Source organism: Salvelinus sp. IW2-2015, unplaced genomic scaffold, assembly GCF_002910315.2.
Source record: "Salvelinus sp. IW2-2015 unplaced genomic scaffold, ASM291031v2 Un_scaffold5352, whole genome shotgun sequence".
Taxonomy (NCBI): domain Eukaryota; kingdom Metazoa; phylum Chordata; class Actinopteri; order Salmoniformes; family Salmonidae; genus Salvelinus; species Salvelinus sp. IW2-2015.
The window spans coordinates 64,287-81,598 of record NW_019946617.1 but is presented as its reverse complement, the minus strand read 5'-3'; the positions used below and the strand labels follow the sequence as shown (position 1 = coordinate 81,598).

The 17,312-nt window shown below is 43.4% G+C and overlaps 1 pseudogene; it reads left to right on the top strand.

Annotated features, from left to right (window-relative positions):
* The window catches only part of LOC112078169 (acidic mammalian chitinase-like), a 4,195-nt pseudogene extending 2,724 nt beyond the window's left edge, over positions 1-1,471 (top strand).
* The last annotated feature ends 15,841 nt before the right edge of the window (positions 1,472-17,312 follow it).

Here is a 17,312-nt window from a genome sequence, read left to right as displayed (position 1 = left end):
CGCCACTGGCCCCGGCCCCGCCGGACCATTCACCAGACAGTCTGGCTTCCTGGCTTACTACGAGGTAATTGACACAGGATTAAGATAGGTCTGAAGTGACACCCTCTTCCAATTCCTACATAGTGCACTACCTGTGTGCTCTTGTCATAGGTAGTGTCCTGGGGAACAGGGTGTCATTTTGGACACAAACCCAGTGTATATTTTTGAGTGATTACATCTCCAGCTTCCTGAATCATGCAACTTCRAACCCTAACGTAAGTGTGTGTGTCTATGTGTGTGTGTGTGTGTGTGTCATTAGATCTGCACCTTACTGAAGCAGGGAGCTACCCAGGCCTGGGACTCTGCCCAGATGGTGCCCTACGCCTACACACAGCAGAACATCTGGGTTGGATATGACAACGTCAAGAGTTTCCAGGACAAGGTCTGTGTTTGTGTGGGTGTTTGTCTGTTGGGGGAAAGATATAACTAGGGGGTAATGGCGTAGCATCCTACTCTGTCACAATAAGCCTAATAATATATGGAATTAAACAGTAGCTTTTATCTTTGTGATTTACAGTAGTGAGTGCATACATTTTGTTATGGGTGACCCCAGCGAGAATCGAATCCACCATCCTGACATTGCAAGATCCATTCCCTACCAACTGAGCAACATAGGGCAAATGATGAAGTTCTACCACATACATATTTATCCAATTTCACCCCGTTAAGTAAACCCTCCTCTCCCCTCTCTTTCTCCCCTACAGATCGAGTGGCTGAAGAACACTGGCTTCGGAGGAGCCATGGTGTGGAGTCTGGATCTGGATGACTTCTCTGGAACCTTCTGTGGACAGGGCAGATACCCACTGATCAACACCCTCAAGTCTGGACTGGGAACCGGAGCCGGTGAGAGACACAGACACAAACGCAAGCCTGCATGCACACACAAACATTCAACAACAARCCTCTCTATCACTATCTCAACCAGACCTGGGTTCAAATAGTAGTTGAAAAGATCGCAACCCACTTTCTCTTCTATCTCCCCCAACTCCTATTTCCTCCATCTCTCCCAGGTTGTGCCGCCCGTAAGGACCCCATCGCCCCAGTGACACCTGCCCAGCAACCACTCAACCCCCCACAGCCCGGAGGTCAAGGTGGCAGTAGCAGTGGGGGATCTGGCTTCTGCGCCGGCAAGGCTGACGGCATGTACCCTGACCCCACCAATAAGAACAGCTTCTACACAATTGAGCACACCAGGCAAACCTACGACCAGCACTGTGCTGCCGGCCTGGTGTTCGACACCAGCTGCAAGTGCTGCAACTGGGCCAAGAAACAATGTTCCCCCCTATTAATGGTTCCTACCCCTCTCATATGTCATGAAGGAGCTGGGTCTAAAGGTTTGTGGTTGTTAGGTCCACTGTTGTCATGGCCCATTCTAACATTCAGCTCCACTAACATTTAAAATCCACTCCAATAAACATCCACCATATAAATGCAGCGCATAAAAGTTAAATTCTTTGTTGCAGTCACACTTTACCAGGCTGACAGACACGGTATAAAGCACACAGAGCTGAGACTGATTCATCATTACCATGACAGTTAAAGTTAAGGATCTGACATAAGCAACATATAGACAACAGTAAATAGAAAAGTACTTKAATTMAATGTAAAATCTGTGATTTTCKAAAATGTAAAACAACAGACAAGACCACGGTGCAAAGTGAAACTAAGCATTCATAATTGTAAATCACAATGATCACACACACGTATAAAATACACACATACACTCTCCTGYATTTTTATTTGTAGAGTGAAGCTAAAACTTTTAATTTGGSTCTGTACTCAATTTGAGATCAAATGTTTTAAATGAGGCGACAGTACACAATGTCACTTATTATTTGAGGGTATTTTCATACATATCTGTTTWACCGTTTAGAAATGAAAGCACTGCATGTATCTAGTCTACCCATTTGAATATGTCTAGTATTTGGACAAATTCACTTATATGTGTATTAAAGTAGTCAAAAGTTTTGGTTGAGTTTCGGATAATGTTGTGCCCAATAGAAATTAATAGTAAATAATCTGTTGTGTCATTTTGGAGTCACTTTTAATTTAAATGACATTGTATGCTTCTGAACACATTTATATTAATATGGATGCTATGATATTTACGGAAATCATGAATGGATCGTGAAAAATGATCAGTGAGAGAGTTACAGAGGCATACATATTTATTACCCCATCAAAAACTTCGAACCTCCCCTGACATTGGTAATGGTGACAGGTTAGCATGTTTTGGGGGCATGACCTTTGTGCATCTGTAACTTCTCACTCATCATTATGTACAATTCATTCATGATTATCCGTAATCAAGGTAGCATCCACATTAATGTAGAAGTGTTAATTTATTTAGAATAGAAGTGACTCCAGAAAGTGACTCCAGAATCTCCCTAGGAGAGGTGGGTGTGGAGTCAGGCGCAGGAGAGCAAGAATTCCAAGAAGGGCGTTTTATTACTGGTCCACCAACACAACAGGTACAGTACCACAAAAGCAGCCACAAGAAAACAGGAATGCAGTCTAGTAAAAAACGGAGGAACACACTCCTCTACTAAACTAACGTGCGGGAAAAACAGTCCTGTGAAAATAAACCTGCTTAACAGTAAAAAAAAAAACGCAGTAACACAAACAATCCCGCACAAAACCTAGCGGGTAGGGCGAGATTAAATACCCCACTGATTAGCTTAAACTAGACACAGGTGAACACAAGACAGACAAAACCAAACGAAAAAGAAAAGGGATCGGTGGCAGCTAGTAGGCCGGCGACGACGACCGCCGGGCGCCGCCCGAAACAGGGAGAGGAGCCACCTTTGGTGGAAGCGTACAGATACATTATTTACCATTCATATATATTGGGCACAACATTCCGAAACACAACCAAAACAAACTGCAAATGCATCAAGCAAGGTTTTAGAGGTGGCAAGTAGCCTAGCATTTAGACGGTTAGGGTGTTGGGCCAGTACCGAAACGTTGCAAGTTCAAATCTCTGAGCTGACAATGTGCCCTTGAGCAAGGCACTTAATCCTAATTTTTCCAGGTATCCATCAACAAGGCTTATCCCTGCGACGACCCCACTCTCAGGGTAGTTGGGATATGCAAAAAAAACACATTTCCATTCCACCCTCGTACAGGTTGTACAGCAGTGATACAGGACAGAAAATAAGCACCTCTTATTTTACCTTTTGAGAGTCACAAACTTGATGTAGTCATTGCATGCAGAAATATGGGACCAAATACAAAACTTTTCACTAAATTAATACAAATAATTTGTCCAAACACTTATGACATCTTGAAATGGGGACTGGAAACATAAAGGTCTTTCATTTCTGAACGGTAAAAAAGATATGTATGAAAATACCCCCAAATAAAAAGTTACATTTTGCACTGCCTCATAATAAAACATTTGATCTCAAATCCAAAATGCTGGTGTTAGAACAAAATTAAACATTAGCTTCACTATCCAAACAAATACACTCACCGGACCGGTTATTAGGTACACCCATCTCGGACTGGGCCGGACCCCCTTTGCCTCCAGAACAGCCTCTGGGCATGGATTCTACAAGGTATTGGAAATGTTTGTTGCTCAATTGGTATCAAGGGACCTAAGTGTGCAGGACAACATTCCCTACACCAGTCCACACCGTATCACAGGCAGGATGGGTCCATGGACTTATGCTGCTTAGGCCATATTCTGACTCTGCTATCGCATGGCGCAAAGAACCGGGTTCTTGTAAACCAGTGTGTCGTCTGCTGCAAAAGCCCATCTGTAACAAATCAAATCAAATGATATTGGTAACAACACATGGAGAGATGTTAATGCAAGTGTAGCGAAATGCTTGTGTGCTTCTAGTCCGACAATGCAGTAATATTTAACACGTTATCTAACAATTCTCAATAACTACCTAATACACTCAAATCTAAAGGGGTGAATGAGAATATGTACATATAGATATATGGATGAGCGTAGGCCGAGCAGCATAGGAAAGGGGCAATAGATGGTATAAAAACATATGATATGAGTAATGTAAGATATGTAAACATTATTTATGTGGCATTATTTAAAGTGGCATTGTTTATGTGACTAGTTATCCATTTAGCATCCTCCTTCTTTAGTGATTGCTGTTTAGCAGTCTGATGCCTTGAGATAGAAGCTGTTTTTCAGTCTCTCGGTCCCAGCTTTGATGCACCTGTACTGACCTCGCCTTCTGGATGGTAGCGGTGTGAACAGGCAGTGGCTCGGGTGGTTGTTGTCCTTGATGATCTTGTTGGACTTCCTGTGACATCAGGTGCTGTAGGTGTCACGTAGGGCAGGTAGTTTAACCCGGTGATGCATTGTGCAGACTGCACCACCCGCTAGAGAGCCTTGAGATTGAGGGCGGTGCAGATGCTGTACCAGGCGGTGATACAGCCCGACGGGATGTTGTCGATTGTGCATCAGTAAAAGTTTGTCAGGGTATTGTGTGACAATCTACATTTCTGCAGCCTCCTGAGGTTGAAGAGGCGCAGTTGCGCACTGTCTGTGTGGGTGACCATTTCAGTTTGTCTGTGATGTGTACGCCGAGGAACTTAAAACTTTCCACCTTCTCCACTGTGTCCCTTCGATGTGGATAGGGGGTGTTCCCTCTGCTGATCTTCTCCTTTGGCTTGTTGACGTTGAGTGAGAGGTTGTTTTCCTGACACCACACTCTGATACCCTCACCTCCTCCCTGTAGGCTGTCTCATCATTGTTGGTAATCAAGCCCACTACTGTTGTGTCGTCGGCAAACTGATGATTGAGTTGGAGGCGTGCATGGCCATGCAGTCATGGGAGAAACAGGGAGTACAGGAGTGGGCTGAGTACGCACCCTTGTGGGACCCCAGTGTTGAGGGTCAGCAAAGTGGAGATGTTGTTTCTTACCTTCACCACCTGGAGGCGGCCCGTCAGCCCAGGGCCTCCAGCTTGATGATGAGCTTGGAGGGTACTATGGTGTTGAATGCTGAGCTGAGTCAATGAACAGCATTCTTACATAAGTATTCCTTATGGGATAGGGCAGTGTCATTGTGATTGCGATTGCATCGTCTGTGGACCTGTACGGGCGGCATGCAAACTGAAGTGGGGCTAGGGTGGCCCGGCATGGTGGAGATGATATGATCTTGACTAGTCTCTCAAAGCACTCATGATGAAAGAGAGTGAGCTACGGGGCCAGTAGTCATTTAGGTCATTTACTTTGCCTTCTTGGGTACAGGAACAATGTGGCCATCTTGAAGCATGTAGGACAGCAGACTGGGATAGGGAGGATTGAATATGTCCTTAAACACACCACCAGCTGGTCTGCGTATTCTCTGAGGACATGGCTAGGGATGCCATCTGGGCCATCAGCCTTGGAGGGTTAACACGTTTAAATGTTTTACTCACTCGGACACAGAGAAGGAGAGGGTGTGCAGTTCTTGTTAGCGTGCATTGTGATTGCGATTGCATCGTCTGTGGACCTGTACGGGCGGCATGCAAACTGAAGTGGGCTAGGGTGGCCCGGCATGGTGGAGATGATATGATCCTTGACTAGTCTCTCAAAGCACTTCATGATGAAAGAGGTGAGTGCTACGGGGCCAGTAGTCATTTAGGTCATTTACTTTGCCTTCTTGGGTACAGGAACAATGGTGGCATCTTGAAGCATGTAGGGACAGCAGACTGGGATAGGGAGCGATTGAATATGTCCTTAAACACACCAGCCAGCTGGTCTGCGTATCTCTGAGGACATGGCTAGGGATGCCATCTGGGCCATCAGCCTTGCGAGGGTTAACACGTTTAAATGTTTTACTCACGTCGGACACAGAGAAGGAGAGGGGTGTGCAGTTCTTGTTAGCATGCCGCAACGGTGACACTGTATTATCCTCAAAGCGGGCAAAGAAAMTGATACGTTTTRCTGGAAGCGTGACTTCGGTATCCGTGACATGGCRGGTTTTCTTTTTGTAGTCTGTGATTTCCTGTAGACCCTGCCACATACGTCTRATGTCTGAGCCGTTGAATTGCAACTCCACTTTGTCCCTGTACCAGCATTTCGCTTGTTTGATTGCCTTGCGGAAGGAATAACTACACTGTTTATATTCAGCCATATTCCCAGACCTCTTTCCATGGTTAAATGCGGTGGGTCGCYTTTTCAGTTTTGTGCGAATGCCGCCATYCAAACACAGTTTCTGGTTAGGGTATATTCTAATAGTCAAAGTGGGTACAACATCTCCAATGCACTTCCTTTTAAATTCACTCACCGAGTCAGTGTATAGGTTGATGTTATTCTCTGAGGCTAACCGGAACATATCCCAGTCCGTGTGATCAAAACAATCTTGAAGCGTGGATTCCGATTGGTCAGACCAGCATTGAATGATTCRAGTCACTGGTACATCCTGTTTGAGCTTCTGCCTATAAGACAGTTGGAGCAAGATGGCGTCGTGGTTGGATTTGCCGAAGGGAGGGCGGGGGAGGGCTTTGTATGCATCACGGCAGTTAGCGTTCAGAGAGGCAAAACCAATAAAATCATGATTAGCAGATGTACTCCGCGTAACTTGTCATGGAAATTGCAAGATTATGTTATAATGCTTGTATTGCATTATAATGGTTGTTTTAGAGTATTCTGTTAACTTCTGTTAACTTCACTAGGGTAGGGGGCAGCATTCGGAATTTTGGATGAAAAGCGTGCCCAAATTAAACTGCTTGCTACTCAGGCCCAGAAGATAGGATATGCATATAATTTTTTGAATAGAAAACACTCTAAAGTTTCCAAAACTGTTAAAATAATGTCTATGAGTAGAACAGAACTGATATGGCAGGCGAAAACCCGAGGAAAATCCAACCAGGAAGTACTATTATTTTGAAAGGCTGTTTTTCCATTGAAAGCCTATCCACCATACAAAGACTTAGGACCCAGTTCACGAGCRTCCTCTACATGGCTTCCTCTACATGTGGCCAGTCTTTAGGCATTGTTTCAGGCTTTTACTCTGAAAAATGAGGGAGATACAGCACTTTCAATCAGTGGCCAGTGGAAATTTCCATTCATCAGCCATGCGCCTGATCGGGAACGCGCCTTTCTTGTTTCTCCTTTCCTATTGACAAAGCTTTTGTCCGGTTGAAATATTATTGATTATTTATGACAAAAGAAAACGGAGGATTGATTATAAACATCGTTTGGCATGTTTCTACTAACTTTTATTGTACTTTTTAAAAACTTTTCGTCTGGACTTAGTGCATGCGCCTTAAAACTTCAAATGGCTGCAATCCTGGTGACGGGATGATATGACAACAGCCAGTGAAAGTGCAGGGCGCCAAATTCAAAACAACAGAAATCTCATAATTAAAATTCCTCAGACATACATGTGTCTTATATACCATTTTAAAGGTAGTCTTGTTGTTAATCCCACCAAAGTGTCCYATTTCAAATATGATTTTCAGCGAAAGCACTACAAACGATTATGTTAGGTCACACCAAAAGATAGCAGTCACAAAATAGCAGAAATATAGCTAAAATTAATCACTTACCTTTGAATAATCACTAACCTTCATCAGATGACACTCATAGGACTTCATGTTACACAATACATGCATGTTTTGTTTGATATAGTTCATATTTATATAAAAAAATCTGAGTTTACATTGGCGCGTTACATTCACTAGTTCCAAAAACATCCAGTGATAGTGCATAGCCACATCGTTTCAACAGAAATACTCATCATAAATGTAGATGATAATACAAGTTATACACATTGAATTATAGATATACCTCTCCTTAAATTAATGCAACCGCTGTGTCAGATTTAAAAAAAAAAAAAATACGGAAAAAGCAAACCATGCAATAATCTGAGACGGAGCTCAGAACAAGAGTCAAATTAGCCGCCATGTTGGAGTCAACAGAAACCAGAAATTACATGATAAATGTTTCCTTACCTTTGATAAACTACATCAGAATGCAGTCCCAGGAATCCCAGGTCCAAAATAAATGCTTGATTTGTTCGATAATGTCCGTTATTTATGTCCAATTAGCTACTTTGGTTAGCGCGTTTGGTAAACAATTCCAAAGTCACAAAGCGCGTTCACTAAAARGTGACGAAATGTCCAAAAGTTCCGTAACAGTCAGTAGAAACATGTCAAACGATGTACTSAATCAATCTTTAGAATGTTGTTAACATATATCTTGAATAACGTTCCAACCGGAGAATTACATTGACTTCAGTTGAGCGATGGAACGGAGCTGCCTCTCACATGAACGCGCGCGTGTTCAATGCGTGGTCACCTCATGGCAGTGATTACTCATTCCTGTCTCCTTCGGCCCCCCTTCACAGCAGAGTGATCAGACAAAGTTCTATTGACTGGTGACATCTAGTGGAAGCCGTAGGAAGTGAAAACTCATCCATATCTCGCTGTAATGTCAATGGGAGCTTGGTTGAAAAACTACCAGCTTCAGAAAAAATCCAAAAAGGAAGTGGAACTTCTCAGGTTTTTGCCTGCCATATGAGTTCTGTTATACTCACAGACATAATTCAAACAGTTTTAGAAACTTCAGAGTGTTTTCTATCCAATACTAATAATAATATGCATATATTAGCAACTATCACTGAGGAGCAGGCCGTTTACTCTGGGCACCTCTGTGCACCTCTCATCCAAGCTACTCAATACTGCCCCTGCAGCCATAAGAAGTTAAGCATTCGGATTTTCTGGACAAAACGCGCAAACAAAAAGGAGGTATTTGGTCATAAAGAGGGACATTATCGAACAAAACGATATTGTCTAACATGTAGACCRGGGAGTGCCACCTGTTGAAGATCATCAAAGGTAAGTGATTCATTTTAATGCTATTTCTGACTTTTGTGACACTCTCCTTGGCTGGAAAATGGCTGTATGGGTGTCTGTGGCTAGGTGCAGACCTAACATAATCGCAAAGTCTGCTTTCTCCGTAAAGCCTTTTTGAAATCTGACACAGCGGTTGTTAAGGACAAGTTTATCTTTATTCGTATGTTTAACACTTGTATCGTTTATCAATGTTTATGATGAGTATTTCTGTAATTTGATATGGCTCTCTGCACTTTCACCGGATGTATGTTTGAGACAATGCATTTCTGACCATAACYCGCCAATGTAAACTAAGATMTTTGGATATAAATATGGATTTCATCGAACAAAACATACATGTATTGTGTAACATGAAGTCCTATGAGTGCCATCTGATGAAGATCATCAAAGGTTAGTGATTCATTTTATCTCTTTTTCTGCTTTTTGTGACTCCTCTCTGTGGCTTGAAAAATGGCTGTATGGTTTTCTGTGACTAGGTGCTGACCTAACATAATCGCATGGTGTGCTTTCGCAGTAAAGCCTTTTTGAAATCTGACACGTTGGCTGGATTCACATCAAGTATAGCTTTAATTTGGGTTATTTCATGTGTGATTTCATGAAAGTAAAATTTTTATAGTAATWTTTTTAACTTGGCGCTCTCTGCATTTTCACTGGATGGTGGCCATGCAGGACACTAGCGTCCCACATATCCCAGAGAGGTTAACGAGTCGTGGTATGATCATAACAACATACAGGAACTCAAGTCCTTTTGTACACCTGACCTAGAATTCCTTACAATTAAATGCTCTCCGCATTATCTACCAAGAGAATTCTCATTGATTATAATCACAGCTGGGTATATTCCCCCAAGCATACACCTCGACAGCCCTGAAAGAACTTCATTGGACACTATGTAAACTGGAAACCATATATCCTGAGGCTGCATTTATTGTAGCTGGGGATTTTAACAACCTCCTCTTGTTCCACTTATCAGGCATCCAGGTAGGGTTGATCTTGTTCCATATCACGAAGGCATTGTATGAGGACACATCAATGATGTTATGGAAGATGACCAGGAGCCAGTGGGCAGTCATCATCCTGCAGCTCTAAGTTCCAATCACCTTGTCCAGGTTGTCCACACCTCCCTTGTTGTGGTTGTAGTCCAGGATTATGGCTGGCTTCCTGTCCTCACGATCACTGATCTCAGCCGTTTTYTGCAGTGTGCTCAGGYGGACCACATTCTTGTTCCTCTTTGGGAGGTAAGAAACTAGAGTGGTGGTGGGGGTGAAGGCAAACTTTGATGAGAAAGCCTCTCTCCCCCTTGTTGTGAGGAGTGCAGGGGGGAGCTRAGGCTTGTTCTTTCTAACTGTGCCAACCATGGTGATCTTCCTCTTCAGGAGCTGCTGGCTGAGTTCATAAGAGGTGAAGAAATTGTCACACGTGACATTGTGCCCCCTCAGTCCATCTGTCACATCAAGCACAACCTGCATCTCCTGGTTCTTTTCCGTGTCTCCACTGGTTGGCTTCCCTTGATGCCATATTTTGCTGGCTTGCTGGGCATATACTGCCGGAAAGGACAGCGACCTTTTGACAAAAGAGATTACCATCAGTAATTAGTATCAGTGTAACAGAAAACAATCACATAAAACAATGACATTACAGCAATACATAATAAAATGAACAGTGAAAATCACTTACATTACAGATATGATTTTTTTAACCTCTGAATGGAAACAGTTGCTCATCCACTGTTACTTCAGGCCCAGGGTTGTAAAGGTATGGCAGACGCATGATGCATCATCTTCAGATGAAGAAGAAATCCCCCAAGCTGAAAAAGAGACATTTTTGTCAAAGAACAGCAAAATAACATGGTCCTTGTCACCCTATGACAACCAGGGCAGGATGGCAGCACAAAATGTCATAAGGATGACCCCAGGGCCCACAAGACATGCAGTTGCCCATGCCCAGGACATCGCCTCAACATTATACATGTTCATCACACCAGCCATCGAAAAACTCATCCTGGAGATCACACATTTGGAGGGTTTCCTTAAATATGGAGACAACTGGAAAAGGATGGATGAGATTGACCTGCGTGCCTACACCCGGCTGCTAATCTTAGCGGGTGTGTATAGGTCCCGAGGCGAGGCTACATGCAGCCTCTTGGATACAGAGAGTGGAAGGTCAATTTTCCGTGCCATGATGCCACTGAAAGTCTTTCACACTTTCTCAAGGATGCTACAATTTGATCACCGTGAGTCAAGACCTGCGAGAGAGACAAACTGGCGGCCATAAGAGAGGTCCGGGAGAAGTGGGTGGAGTGTACTGCCGGTCATTACGTGTCTACCTGTCCCTTCAAGAGACCTAGCTCATAGTTGAAGTGAGTACTCTGGTGTGCCTTAAAGATCATTTTTTGTCTCCCTTTGCTCGCCCCCCTCTCCGTGCCATCTGCGGTGGGGCAACCAGTCCAAGTCTCTCCAGGTACTCATCGACTCGGGGTCCGATGGGAGTCTCGTGGATGTTACCTTGGTGTCCGAGCTGGGCATCCCCACTCAACCCCTCTCCATTCCCATGGGTTTTAGAGCCCTGGACGAGTGCTCTATGGGCCGGGTCACCCACCAGACCACCCCCGTCAACCTACAAGTGTCGGGGACCCACAGCGAGAAGATTGAATTCCTGTTGGTTGAGTCTCCTCAGGTTCCTGTGGTATTTGGATTCTCTTAGCTCCAGCGACACACTCACTCCATTGACTGGTTTACTGGTGCCATCGTGTGCTGGAGCCCGTCCTGCCACACTCATTGCCTGACGTCAGCTCTGTTTTCCACGGGACGTCTTCCTGGGGGCTTGGAAATTGCTCCGGACTTCTCCGCCAGCTCCGCAGAGTACCAGGACCTCCGGGAGGGATTCAGTAAGGCCCGGGCCACTTCGCTTCCGCAGCACCAACCGGTATCCAAGAAGGTCAAGCCTGAGGCGCTGGCATGCCGCTGTAGTGCCGCAGCTACACCCCCGGAAGCCGAAACCTTTCCCCCCCGCTCCAAGATCATTAGCCCCTCTGCTGTTCATTCTCTGTTGCCCCGTACCATCCGTATGTTTCCTACCTTTTCTGTGTCTAGAGTTAAAACCATGTCTGACTGCCCCTTGTCTCCTGTTTCACCTGTCTTTGTGCTTGTCTCCACCCCCCTTCAGGTGTCGCCCATCTTCCCAATTATCCCCTGTGTATTTATACCTGTGTTCTCTGTCTGTTGCTAGTTAGTTTTCTTCCTCAAACCTACCAGCGTTTTTCCTGTTGCTCCTGCCTTGTCTAGTTTCCTGTTTTCTAGTTTTCCCGGTTTTATTCTTTCTGCCTGCCCTGACCCTGAGTCTGCCTGCCGTCCTGTACCTTTGCCTTCTACTCTGGATTACCGACATATGACTGCCCTGACCCTGAGCATGCCTGCTGTCCTGTACCTTTGCCCCACTCTTCTGGATTACCGACTTCTGCCTGACCTGACCCTGAGCCTGCCTGCCGTCCTGTACCTTTGCCTGCCCGTGTTCAAAATAATAAACTTTTGTTACATCAACATTGTCTGCACTTGGGTCTTACCTTCAAACGTGATAATCAGGCTCCGGCTGAAAATCAACTTTTTCACATTACATTTTTTTGTTGTGTGGTGGGGGGGATTAACAAAGAGGCAACTCTAATGAACATTGCTTTTATTAAAAATAATTACATTACAATTTTTTTAAATTAAAATAATCATGCCACGAGAGGTACCGGATCCGGCCAAATAAGGTCCGGAACGAAACATTGAGGATCCGGCTTAAATTAAATACTGTCATTAACTCTCTGTAACAGTATTGCTTCCATCCCTCTCCTTGCCCCAACCCCGGCTCTAACCACAGTGACAACACGTTTGTGGCGTCCGTTTTCCATTTACACACAGGTGTTAGGAGACGCAGATATCTTATTAGAAAATGATTTCTCACTTATATGAAGATAAGGTCCTTATGCTTCCAAAATGGTAACACAAGAGATGCGTGTTAATGTTCAGACCAAGCGTTGGGGCTCTTAACCTCGCTATGGTACGTGGGACGCTAAGTGAAATTGCAGAACGCCAAATTCAAAAACAGAAATACTCATTATAAGAATTCATAAAACATACAAGTGTTATACACCGGTTTAAAGATAAACTTCTTGTTAATCCAACCACGGTGTCAGATTTCAAAAAGGCTTTACAGCGAAAGCATACCATGCGATTATCTGAGAACAGCGCCCAGCAGACAAATCATTACAAACAGTTACCAGCCAAGTAGAGGAGTTGCAAAAGTCAGAAATAGAGATAAAATGAATCACTTAACTCTGATGATCTTCATATGGTTGCACTCATAAGACTCCCATTTACTCAATAAATGTTTTGTTCGATAAAGTCCCTTTTTGTTCGCGCTTCTTGTTCAGTAATCCACAGGCTCAAACGCAGTCACAACAGGCAGACAAAAAATCCAAATAGTATCCGTTAAGTTCGTAGAAACATGTCAAACGATGTTTAAAATCAATCCTCGGGTTGTTTTTAGCCTAAATAATCGATAATATTTCAACCGGACAATAACGTCGTCAAAATAAAAGGTAAACAAGAAAGGGGCGCTCTCGGTCTCGCGCATGGAAAATCTCTGGGACACTGAATGGTCCACTCATTCAGAGTGGTCTTACTTGCTCATTTTTCAGAATACAAGCCTGAAACAATTTCTAAAGACTGTTGACATCTAGTGGAAGCCATAGGAAGTGCAATTTGAGTCCTAAGTCAATGGATACTGTAATGGCATTGAATAGAAAACTACAAACATGAAAAAATCCCACTTCCTGGATGGATCTTTGTCAGGTTTTCACCTGCCAAATCAGTTCTGTTATATTCACAGACATCATTTTAACAGTTTTAGAAACTTTAGAGTGTTTTCTATCCAAATCTGCCAATTATATGCAAATCCTAGCTTCTGGGCCTGAGTAGCAGGCTGTTTACTTTGGGCACGCTTTTCATCCGGAGGTGAAAATAGTGCCCCCTACCCTAATGAAGTTAACTTCTTACGGGCAGGTGGGACGGTAGCGTCCCACCTGGCCAACATCCAGTGAAATTGCAGAGCGCGAAATTCTAACTACAGAATTATAAATATTTAACTTTCATAAAATCACAAGTGTAATACATCAAAATAAAATTGAACTTCTTGTTAATCCAGCCGCTGTGTCAGATTTCAAAAAGGCTTTACGGCGAAAGCACACCATGCGATTATCTGAGGACAGCGCCCCGCATACAAAAGCATGAAAAACATATTTCAACCAGGCAGGTGCGCCTGAAAGTCAGAAACAGCGATATAATGCATGCCTTACCTTTGATGATCTTCTTCTGTTGGCACTACAAAAGGTCCCAGTTACATCACAAATTGTCCTTTTGTTCGATAAAGTCCTTCTTTATATCCATAAAAACTTAGTTTAGCTGGCGCGCTTCAGTCAATAATCCATCCAGTTTCCCTTCATCAAATTGCATACAAAATGAATCCCAAACGTTACTAATAAACTTTTCCAAACAAGTCAAACAACATTTATAATCAAACTTTAGGTACCCTAATATGTAAATAAACGATACATTTTAAGACGAGGAATCCTTATTGTCTTTACAGGAGAAAAAAAACAAAGAACGTGCTCTCTTCCACGCGCTTGGAAACACTACAGCCAAAATGGGAGCCACCTAGAAAAACTTCAATTTCTGGCTCATTTTTCCAAAAACCAAGCCTGAAACTCTTTCTAAAGACTGTTGACATCTAGTGGAAGCCCTAGGAACTAGGATGCTTGCCATTTCAGGAGACAGTTCTTAAAGAGAGTGCACCAGGGCTATGTCTCCAGATAAATTCAGCCAGGAGTGCTATACTTCTCAGACAGCAGGGCACACTTGCTTGGTCAACACATAATGCAGTTCAGCCTTTATAGGGAGCAGACCTTCAAGTGGGTGGTTGGATATGCTCTGGGCTATGCTGGTGGCATCGATGCAGAGAGATTCGAGAATCTGTCTCTCAGCCAGCTAGGAGTGACACAAAAAAGCATTCTGCCAATAAGATTACTTTCAAGGAGTACCTGGAGCTCCCACCCSATCTGCCAGCATCRAGTCCACACCTRTACARGCATCAGTCAGTCTGCWGTCCTCCGCTCCTCTACGTTRTACTCCACCACCTAGACCTCTGTCCTCCACACCTGTGCAGTCCTCCACATCTGTGCAGTCCTCCAAACATGTACTGTCCTCCACACCTGTGCTTTCCTCCACACCTGTGATCTGATGTCCCTAACTCCTAAATAATAGTAAGATTAATAAAAAAATAAAAATGTTCCTAGCTCCAACAGTGCAGTAGTATCTAACAATTCACAACAATACACACACAATACACACCAGCAGCATACCACCCTGCATACCACTGCTGGCTTGCTTCTGAAGCTAAGCAGGGTTGGTCCTGGTCAGTCCCTGGATGGGAGACCAGAAGCTGTTGGAAGTGGTGTTGGAGGGCCAGTAGGAGGCACATTTTCCTCTGGTCTAAATCCCAATGCCCCAGGGCAGTGATTGGYGACACTACCCTGTGTAGGGTGCCGTCTTTCGGATGGGACTTTAAACAGGTGTCCTGACTCTCTGAGGTCATTAAAGATCCCATGGCACTTATCGTAGGGGTGTTAATCCCGGTATCCTGGCTAAATTCCCAATCTGGCCCTCAAACCATCATGGTCACCTAATAATCCCCAGTTTACAATTGGCTCATTCATCCCCCTCCTCTCCCCTGTAACTATTCCCCAGGTTGTTGCTGCAAATGAGAACGTGTTCTCAGTCAACTTACCTGGTAAAATAAAAATAATAAAACACATCTAGAGTTAAAGAATGGTATTAAGAAAAATATAAGGATGAGCAATGTCGGAGTGGCATTGACAAAAATACAGTAGAATATAATTCAGTGTATATATATATGTATGTAAACCTTAAAGTGACTAGTGTTCCATTATTAACGTGACCAGTGATTCCATGTCTATGTATATAGGGCAGCAGGGTTGAGTAACCTGGTGATGGCTATTCAACAGTCTGATGGCCTTGAGATAGAAGCTGTTTTTTCAGTCTCTCGCCATTCAAAAAACTCAAGGACACTGTACTACAGCAAAGACTGTAAAACAAAAACAAGAATAATACAATAAAAGGAATAAAAGCTACATAGCTTAAGCCAGGGCTGAGTGCATAAAAACCTTCACCCCAACATATTTGAACATGCAACCTTCTAATCTGTAGTCAGCACGAGTTATTGGTTGACCACCAGATGTGCAGGGGAGGCATGGTTTAATTGAACTGTTCCATAGGCTGATTCCTCGCCATCGGAACGTGCTTCCCCCCTGGCACAAAAGGTGTGTGACAGCACATCCAGAGCCCATATGGCACCCACTGACAATGTTGAGTCTAGAACCTTTTGGGTTGCGACAACCAATCATATCACTTCTTGCTACCAATAAATGACTAAGAATTCTCCTCGCCAACGAATCAGAGACAGCTGTTGTGTAATCGGTATGGCATCAGACWTTTAATCTAACTTTTCAGGCTTCACGTCGCTGTTCAGGCGATGCTTTGACATTTACTAGTTCCTGATTCATTTCCTGCGCTGGGCAAAGAAGGCAGAGTTTGCATGTGTTAAAAACTTTGCAGACAGCAAAACGCTTAGTCAGAGTATGCTGTGCACATGCTATCCTTCAACCAAGATATCAACTTAGTGATTGTATTCAAGGTACTTATAAGGACTGATACACTGTGTTAAATGTGATAAGGTATATATCAGAGCACTTAACTCCTTTTGAASAATTCATGGTATAGCTACAGAAACACCAGTACAAACAAGTTAACCTGATTGTGACTGTAATGAAGAAAAAATAAACATTATTTTCTGACAATTGTTTTTTTTGACATTGTGGATAAATCATAACTATTAGTAATAATAACAGATTCCAATACACTAAAACATATATGGTAAAATGCTGACAAGTACACTTGATTTCTTAATATTTACTTGTTATATGGCTGCATTGTAATACATTATTACTATTATCAATTATGCTACGCCAAGTACCAAAACTTTTGCTAGGCAGACCATGAGGTTATACAYGTCTGTCTCAAGCCTGATGTTCAATTTGAAATAGACCCCTTGRCCCTTACCCTCTAGTTGTCATGCCCTGACCTTAGAGAGCCTTTTTATTTCTCTATTTGGTTAGATCAGGGTGTGATTTGGGTGGGCATTCTAGTTTTTCTATTTCTTTGTTGGCCGGGTATGGTTCCCAATCAGAGGCAGCTGTCTATTGTTGTCTCTTATTGGGGATGATACTTAGACAGCCTTTTTTCCACTTTTAGTTTGTGGGATCTTGACTATGTTTGTGTGTAGTTGCTTTCTGCACTGCATGTAGCTTTACGTTCGTTTTAGTATTTTGTTGTTTTTTCGGTGT